Here is a 10,086-nt window from a genome sequence, read left to right as displayed (position 1 = left end):
TTGAATACGATTCTAACACAGCAGCATATCACTGTTTCTTTTTAAAAGTTTATTTTCTGTTTTGAGGTGGCTGCAGCCACTCGTCAGCAAAGGATTGGGTTTACAACCCAACAAAGTGGTATCAGAGCCGACGATCCTTGGGCCTCATCAGCAAGAGGCAGATCCTGCACTCCCGGTTTTCAAAAAAAATCAGCTTTTTTCAAAAGAACAGGTCTTCAAAAAAAACTGTTTTGAAAAAAAATCAGATTGCAGCCGCAGTTTTTCAGAAAAAAATCTGTTTTTAAAAAAATCAGATTGTAGCGGCAGTTTTTTTTTTCAAAAAAAAAATCAGATTGCTGTTTTTTTTCAGCAAAAGGCCAAGGATTTGTCCACAACTCGACTGTTTCAGCAAAGATGGCAAGCACCATCCAGCCGCAGGTTCCTAAGTTGTCAAAGGACAACTATGAAAAATGGTGCATCCAAATGAAGGCGTTGTTCGGGTCGCAAGAACTATGGGAGATCGTCACCGATGGGTATGAAGAACCCACTATGGAAGAAGAAGCTGCCTTCACCAACGAAGAAAAGACTGCTCTCAAAAATCAAAGGAAGAGAGACAATAAGGCTTTGTTTCTCCTCTATCAAGGCTTGGATGAATCCACCTTCGAAAAGATTGCCGAAGCAACATCAAGCAAGCAAGCATGGGATACCCTTGGCACCATCTTCAAGGGTGTAGATCGAGTGAAGCGGGTTCGCCTTCAAACATTGAGAGCCGAGTTCGAAGCAACTCACATGAAGGAAGGTGAGAATGTTACTGATTATTTTTCGCGTTTGCTTGTAACTGTCAATAATTTGAAAAGAAATGGTGAAAAGATTGAAGATGTCCGAGTTATTGAAAAAATACTTCGATCCCTCACAACCAAGTTTGAGCATGTGGTTGTGGCGATCGAAGAATCAAAAGATATTGAGAAACTCTCAATTGAGGAGAAGATGGGATCGTTGCAAGTTCATGAGCAACGAATGCAGAAGACAGTTCCATGCCGATGGAACAAGCTTTGGAGTCAAGATTGACTCTTAATGATAGCAATGGTGGACGTGGAAGTTCACAACGTGGTGGACGGTTTGCTAACAATCGCGCAAGAGGCAGAGGGCGCGGATACCAACAAAGTCATGCCCAAAACCAACAGAAAAATACCAATTTCCATGGAAGAGGAAATGGTAGAGGTAGATCTATGCGTGGACGGGGAAGTACAAAGAACATCCAATGCTATAATTGCAACAAGCTTGGCCACTATGCATCTGATTGTTGGAGCAAGCCGATGAATAAAGACGAGCGATCCAACTATGTCGAAGCATCAGGACATGAACAAGAAAGCTCCACACTTCTCCTTGCACAAGAGAAAGGTAGTAATCAGCAGAAAGTATGGTATCTCAACACGGGTGCAAGTAATCACATGTGCAGCGACAAGAAACTCATTGTGGAACTCACAGAAGGAGTTCATGGCGATGTAACGTTTGGAGACTCATCAAAAACGCCGGTGAAAGGTAAAGGTAAAATCAAAATCTTTCAGAAGAATGGTGTTCCAAACTATATTTCCAATATGTACTACGTGCCCAACATGAAAAGTAAAATACTGAGTCTCGGACAACTCCCTAAAAAAGGGTATGTCATACACATGGAGAACTCTTCTCTTTCCATAAGAGATATGCATGGACATTTGATTGTAAAAGTTCAGATGGCGAAGAATCGTATGTTTCCTCTCCATATAAACACAAGCTTGAGAAGTGTTTTTATGGAAAAGTAAAGAATGATTCCTGGAAGTCGCATCTTCGCTTTGGCCATCTAAATTTCAGTGGCCTGAAACTTCTGTCCTCATCAAGCATGGTGCATGGCTTGCCTGCTATTAAACCTCCAGAACATGTGTGTGAGGCGTGCACACTTGGGAAACAACAAAGAAACTCCTTTCCGAGTGGAGCATCCCGAAGAGCAAGAGAACTGTTGCAGTTGGTTCACACTGACATCTGTGGACCATTAAAGCCAATCTCTCTTGGAGTTAATAAATACTTTTTTACCTTCATTGACAATTGCAGTAGAAAATTGTGGGTGTATGTAATCAAAGAGAAGTCTGCTGCTTATACTATTTTTAAAAATTTTAAGGCCCTTGTTGAAAAAGAAAGTGGTCTTAAAATCAAAACCCTCCGATCTGACAGAGGTGGAGAGTACACCTCAAATGTTTTTCGAGAATATTGCAGGGAACATGGCATTAAGCAACAACACACTGCAGCGTACACGCCACAACAAAATGGAATTGCGGAACGAAAAAACCGCACCATCCTTGATATGACGAGGACCATGCTGAAGGAGAAAAGTCTGCCAAAGAATTTCTGGGCAGAGACAGTTGCATGTACTGCCTATTTGCTCAATAGGTGGCCAACCAAGAGCGTCAGATTCCAGACACCACAAGAAGCATGGAGTGGATACAAGCCGAGAGTGGCGCACCTTAAGATCTTTGGGTGTGTCGCCTACGCTGAAGTTCCAGAAGCGAAAAGGAAAAAGCTTGATGATCGTGGCGAGAAGTGCATCTTCATCGGCTGCAGCGAAGAGTCAAAGGCATACAAGCTCTACAACCCACTAACCAATAAGCTGGTAGTAAGTATAGATGTAGTATTCTGCGAGGAAGAATCTTAGAAGTGGAACCAGGAAGATTCGGCCAAAGAAAGTCAGGTTGAGGCCGAAGTATATGAAGAAGAGAGACATATGAATCAGGAGCAGACACCCACATCACTCCCTTCGGATCTCAGAAGTCCAGGAGTATGCTCCATATCTCTTGGAAGTACTTCATCAAATCAGAATTCATCCAGCACATCTTCATCCGATTCTCCTTCATCCTTGGCTCCTATTAAAATGAGAAGCCTCAACGACATCTATGCAGAAACTGAGGAAGTGAATTTACTCTGCCTGTATGCGGACCACGAGCCTCTCACATTCGAGGAGGCTGTGAATGAAGAATGTTGGAGAAAAGCTATGGAAGAAGAGATTCATGCCATCGAGAAGAATCGAACATGGGAGTTGACCTCACTCCCCAAAAGCCAAAAGATCATTGGTCTCAAATGAGTGTACAAAATCAAGCGGAATGCCGATGGTAAGATCGAACGATTAAAGTAAGGCTCGTAGCAAAAGGTTACAAACAGAAATATGGGGTAGACTATGAAGAAGTTTTTGCCCCAGTTGCTCGCCTTGACACTGTAAGAATGATAATCTCCCTTGCAGCTCATCACAGTTGGATGATTTACCAACTGGATGTGAAATCTGCATTCTTAAATGGGGTACTTGAAGAAGAAGTATACGTTGACCAGCCTGAAGGCTTTGTCATGCAAGGGGAGGAACACAAGGTGTATCGGCTGAAGAAAGCCCTGTATGGGTTGAAGCAAGCTCCTCGTGCTTGGAATGCACGGATCGACGGTTATCTTCAAGAGAATGGTTTCGTCAAATGTCCATATGAGCATGCCGTCTACACAAAGAAGAATGCCCATGGTGATATGCTTATCGCTTGTTTATATGTTGATGATCTGTTGTTCACTGGGAACAGTCAGGCGATGTTTGAAGAATTCAAGTAGGCTATGTTCAAAGAGTTCGAAATGACTGATGGTGGATTGATGTCTTTCTTCTTGGGCATTGAGGTGAAGCAACAAGTCGGTGGCATTCACATATCCCAGAAGAAGTACACAAAGGAACTCCTTGAGAGGTTTCAGATGGTCGACTGTAAAGCGGTAAATACACCTATTACAACAGGCCTGAAGCTCACGAAAGATGGAGAAGGAAAAAACGTCGACTCAACCCTATTCAAGAGCCTAATCGGAAGCTTAAGGTACCTCACAATCACTAGGCCAGATATAGTCTACAGTGTTGGGCTTCTAAGCCGGTATATGGAAGCCCCAAAAGAATCACACTGGCTAGCTGCAAAACGAGTACTGAGGTATATCAAAGGGACTATTGAGTTTGGTCTTTTTTATCCGTACAATGATGATGCGATGTTGTATGGATACTCTGATAGTGATTGGGGTGGTGATCAAGATGAAAGAAAAAGCACCACAGGCTATGTTTTCTATCTTGGGTCGACAGCATTCACATGGAATTCGAAGAAGCAGAGTGTGGTCGCCCTGTCCACATGTGAAGCAGAGTACATGGCAGCATCGTCCACCGTCTGTGAAGGAATTTGGTTGAGAAACCTGCTAAAGGAGCTGAAGCATCCGCAGGAAGAATCCACAGTCATATATGTGGATAACAAGTCGGCAATCGAGCTGGCTAAAAATCCGGTGCAGCATGGAAGAAGCAAACACATTGATACTCGGTACCATTTTCTGAGAGATCATGTGAAGCAGAAAACGATGAAATTAGAGTATTGTCATACTACGGAACAGGTGGCGGATATTTTCACAAAGGCATTGCCAACAGATGCATTCAAACGACTAAGAACGATGCTCGGAATGAAGCCGGTTTTGGTTTGAAGGGGAGTGTTGGAAGTGGTGATGGATTTGTGCAAATCCAAAACCGTATGAGCATCGTCTGAGCTAGCTTTGCTAGCTGTGAGATTGGATTTCCTTTCTAAAATTAGATTCCTAGCTGTGTGATCTTTCTAGCTGTTGAGATTTTTTTTCTAAGTTTACTCTGCTAGCTAAGAGAAGATATACAGTAGATTTTTTCTAGATTTTTTTTCTTTCTCTAGCTGCCCCTGGGATGTATCTGGACAGGGATAGATTAGTCTTTTCACGTAACAAGAAAAGCCTATAACAGCACCGTGTATTCATCTCCGTTTGAATACGATTCTAACACAGCAGCATATCACTGTTTCTTTTTAAAAGTTTATTTTCTGTTTTGAGGTGGCTGCAGCCACTCGTCAGCAAAGGATTGGGTTTACAACCCAACATACCCTACCTGAGTTCCTTATAGAGCTGATTTTTGTGATATCACATAATTTAAAGGGGACCCATTAAATGCATGGTGTTGATGTTCGACACACATCATGGTGGGGTCCACACAGCTCAACCGCATAGAACCTTTTCCTTTCCCATATATATAGATAGAGAGATGACCGCATAGAACCTTTTCCTTTCCAGTAGAGAGAGAGAGAGAGAGAGAGAGAGAGAGAGAAAAGAAATGAGATTTTCACACATACGTAAAAATGCCCATTTTCACACACACATGCACTTGCCAGAGGGGTACGTGTGTGTAGTCGAAAATTGCATCAGGAGGGCCCAACCACATAAATGATCCTATTTATCCCGAAATATAACTTGAAACCTAAATTCAAAGACCCGATGGATACTCGTGGGGGTTGGGTCTTCAAGAACTAGACCCGGAACTGGCTAGATCCAAACCTAATTAACCCGGTACGGATACCAATTGACCCGACCCGAACTCGACTTGGAGAGATGATGCAAGTGCATGTTGCATTTGGACTTGTTGGTATCAACATCTTCTATGAGGACCGTCCATATATTAGGTCCAGGTGAAGAAATCACAACAATCGAATGTTTCTAGACATCCGTGATAGGACCCATCTTCTATGAATGATATTGTCTGTCCATTTCTCCATGTCACTAAATGGACGGTTTGGATCATCTAATCATTATGATTTTTTTTTTCCAAGGTAGTAGCCAATGGTGTCATGATCATTTGCATGGCCTACCAATTAGTTGACTGATCTGGGTCTTTGAATAGATGATCTACAAAGTGGAACCCACCTGATACAACGGTTCTGATGTTACGCACGCATGCAAGGTGTGCATGTTTGTAGTTTTTTTATTGTTTTTCCTTAGAATATCCAAATTACAGCCTTGTTTTACACATATGGGATATAAGATTTCACCAGTTCCGGGCCAACTTTCTCACGTGCATGTCATGTGACAGCTGATTGGTACTGTTTAATGCACCAACACAAATGTTTTCATTAGTATTTGAGCTTAAATAGTACAAACTACAAAGTAATGCAGTCAAACCTACTCTTATTCATCTCACTGCTTCTTTCAATTCATGCAACCCTGCATTTATTCTACTTTCATGCCTTTATTCCTCTGAATTTGAGTGCTCTTTGAAAAACCAAAACAGAAAAAAAAAATAATAATAATAATAAATAAATAAATAAATTTGTAGTTTCATACCATGCATGGTATGGTGATCCACGTACATTCACACAGCTATTGGACATGTGCATAGCTGTACCTCAATCCAAACAGTCCAAAGTGTGAAGCCTATTGTGGATGTGATCTAACCATTAAAAAACACTAAAGAGATGATCCAACGGCACTGATTTGTGACCATCAAAATGTACCATCGAGAATAAAATAGTTGGTTCAAAGTTAAGAAAGAAAATTTCAAAGGTAGGAGGTTCGGATATTTCGATGAGTCTTGAATTTTGAGTACATCATGTCCAATCTAAAGTGGATTCTACCGTTTGGACGGTCTGGATTGATGTGTGGGCATACAGTATGGTGGCATGGTGTCCTCGTGCATGGGCATGATGGTCACACTATTCAAAATTTATCTTTTCTGTGCAGTTATATCCATCAAACAAAAACTCCCTTATTCTCTCTTCTGTCCACTGCCATTGTTGAAAGGGACGGCTCAACCCCGGCTTTTCCTAAATACCAATTGTACCCTTGTCTCCATCCCTGACATGCTCTTATATAAATAAATATCATCCCCTTGGGATTTCCTTTCATGGTGCAACAATCAGCTCTCAAGAAGATAATGGCAATGGCCCATGAAGCTCTCAAAGGTCAGATGAACATCATGATACATGGGGTGCATGTTTCATTGTTTGGAAGGTGTTTTGAAGGAAGTGTTGTTAAAGAAAAGATCGAAACAATAAGATACATGTGGTGTTGAGTGTCATGGCGATATCTCTCCTGAGCTTATTATTTTTTTCTTTCATGAAATCCGGAGAAATTTTCTTGACCTTGCAAGTCCAAGAAACCCGCTCTTCTCAACGTAATTATATTACATGACCTTCAAAAAAATGTTGTTTCAAGGTCAAGATTTCGGACTCGTGGAAGTTATTCTCTCCCTTCTATTCCTCCTGAGCTTTTTGTAACCGTTGGTTAGAGTATTATTACTGTGTTGTTACTACTTTCTGTATTTTCGTTCTTTTATTTGTAATGGATTCACGAATGTGATTTTTTTTTTTTCTAACCAAGTTTTGCGATGAGTCCATGCATAACGTGTCATTTCATGTGTTTTTCTGTTTAAATTCTATGGAAGCATGTTTATTTTAACAATGGAACGATACCAAGGTGCTAGCATGCATAGAATATCAGCCACTCCCTTGAGATTGGGACCCAACTTGAGAGAATCAAGGGTGGTGGGCGAGAATATTCCCCAACACATTTCAAAATGGGATAATCTCGTACTGGAATTTTATCTTGTTTTGAAAGAAGGTGCCCAACATGAAACCTATACTAGGTTGCCAAACAATGCACTGTACTTCTGATAGTGCGACATGCTAAGCATTGGAAATTGGCTGATGTTTAAGGTAACATTTGAAATACCTCGTATGGGAAAACTAGGAGTTCATGCATGTCAATCTAGGCTGTCCAAGTTGAATCGGTGACCTGCTGATTAGACAAATCCCAAGCATTCCATTGGACATGATTCTATCAAGCCAAACGATCGAGGTCATGGGTTTGAGTACCCGTTGCGGTGAAATCCGACTGTGGTGTAAGTGCATGGTTGTGCATCAGGTATGAATGTGTGAAAAAAAAAAAAAAAAACCCTTTAAAACGAAGGGTTGAAAGAAAATGGCTCAATGATCTAATTTTTGGATTGCTGAAATTAGTTTGATCTTCTTTCCTAGCATCTTTTTTTTTTTTCAAACAAGAAGAATGTTTCTTATGCCAGGTGTGATGCAAGCATAAAATGATGATTTTGTCATTTCCAGTAGGAGTCCTGCTACGTTTGTACATGGGCACATGGCCATTTTCTCTGAGATCCCAAACATCCCAAGTGGAGGGCTTTGCCCATCAATTGGACCAGTTGGAGGCTAGCTACCAATTGAATGGTTATAGGATTGTCTAATTTTTCAACTAATGTCATTGGTCAATCCAGTGTGGGGCCCACCCAAATGAGTGGTGTGTGTGGATTACGTGCCTGCCTTTTGGATTATTTTCAATGACCTCCCTGAAGCGTTGGACGTGAGCACGAAAATGGTGAGATTGAGATCGATCGTTCATCTGGTGAGGTCCACTGTGTTTGAGCTACAACCCAAAACTTTCGCCCATTAGATGATCTCACTTGTCTAATCTGTCAGCTGAAACGGATGATGAAATAGAATGTTAGCAAGCAGGAAAAAAAAAAAAAAGTATATTAGCAACAAAAGTACAAGCTACTGTCTCAAGATCGAGTACAGAAGCAGAATATCAACAAAATTCCAACAAATAGATGGTTTGGATGGCCTAATTCATATGCCATTCAGATCAAGATCCATCCATCGTGGGTGTCAACAGATGCACGGTCATGATCACCAAGATTAATGCTCCAAATCATTTAGCCGACTGTGGGTGAAGCATATGGAGTAATTAATATTCACATTGAGGCAATGGTGATAAACACCAATTTCAAGTAGGGGTGCACACGGGTCGATTCGGTCCAGTTCTGGGGTGAAACCGGAACTGAACCGTTCCTAATGGTTTTAGGAGAATCGGAACCAGACCGTTAGCACCCTAGAACCGGTTCGGTTCCACAATTCTAGGCTTTAGAGAGAGAGAGAGGAGGATCGTTGGGCGGTGGCCGATGGGCAGAGGGTGGGCAGAAGGTGGTTGTCCGGTGGATGAGAGAGAGAGAGAGAGAGAGGAATGGATGGATGGGGCAGCCGTAGCAGGGTCGGCATGAAGAGGTAAAGAGGTATTAGAGTTTTTTTTTTTTAAATATAGTTTCAAGTTTGGTTATACGGATCGGTTCGGTTCTACATACCTCCAAATCGAGAACCAAACTGAACTAATCGGCTCTTTAATTTTTGGAATCAGAACCAGAACCGATGCACTTTAGAATTGGACCAAACTGTATGGTTTCGTTGGTTCCGGTCTGATTCTACAGTTCTACCGGTTCAATGTGCACCACTAATTTCAAGCATTGCATTTGGGTTACCCACTATTTTTAAAATTTAAAAATCTGAATACGAATCGGCCACCAATCTAGAAATTATTATTAAAAACATGGTCCATCTACATGACATCAATGGTCTGGATTTCCCAACCATGGGCAGCCTGAATGCATGGTATCTGTACTGCACAGCTGATTGTTGTGATTAACTTGGTTTCATGGGATTGAATTTGGTTGAATTGCTCCAAATAGTATTAAAGACTCCAACAGACTGTTAGAGTGGGCGAATATGAGTGAGGCATCACATAGCTGGCAGGTCAGCCTCAACCAGATTTTTAACGTAGGCTCATCAAATCCGAACAAGTTGTCAAACCAAGGATCGAACGGTTTACCTACAACTATTTTTAAGCATCAAAGACCCTTTCATGTGTGTGGGTGTTTCACGAGAATTTTAAAAATAAGGTTGGTTGATGTCTCTATAACCATCACCAATCTATCATTTGAAAAAGGCTAAAATGACAAATTTTAAACAATGGCTATTATTTACACACATAAAGAATGTTACTGAAACCCTGTCTCTCACGATAATTGCTTGTGGACATGTTACAAGTTGTGAATGATTTTTCACTCTTTTACACGACGAGGATTAGCTACTTAAGAGTAGCGAGACTATCTACTGAAGTGACGTCACCAAGTTTTGTGGGCCCCACCATGACATATGTGTTGCATCCACACCGTCCATCCATTTGGAGAGATATTTTTAGGGCATGAGTCAAAGAATAAGGCAGATCCAAAGTTAGAGTGAACCCCACCACAGAAAACAGTGGGAAGGGTGACGCCCACCGTTGGAACCTTCCTAAGGTCCGCCATGATTTTTATTTGAGATTGAAGCTGTTCATAAGTTAAAGGCAGACATGAACGAAGGGAAAACACAATCGAAAACTTTTGTGGCCCTTAAAAGTTTTTAATAGTGGGCATTGCTCTCCTCATACTTTTCTGTGGTGAGGTCCACT

This window comes from Magnolia sinica, chromosome 16, assembly GCF_029962835.1.
Source record: "Magnolia sinica isolate HGM2019 chromosome 16, MsV1, whole genome shotgun sequence".
In the NCBI taxonomy this organism is placed as follows: Eukaryota; Viridiplantae; Streptophyta; class Magnoliopsida; order Magnoliales; family Magnoliaceae; genus Magnolia; species Magnolia sinica.
Note: the sequence above shows the minus strand (reverse complement) of the source record.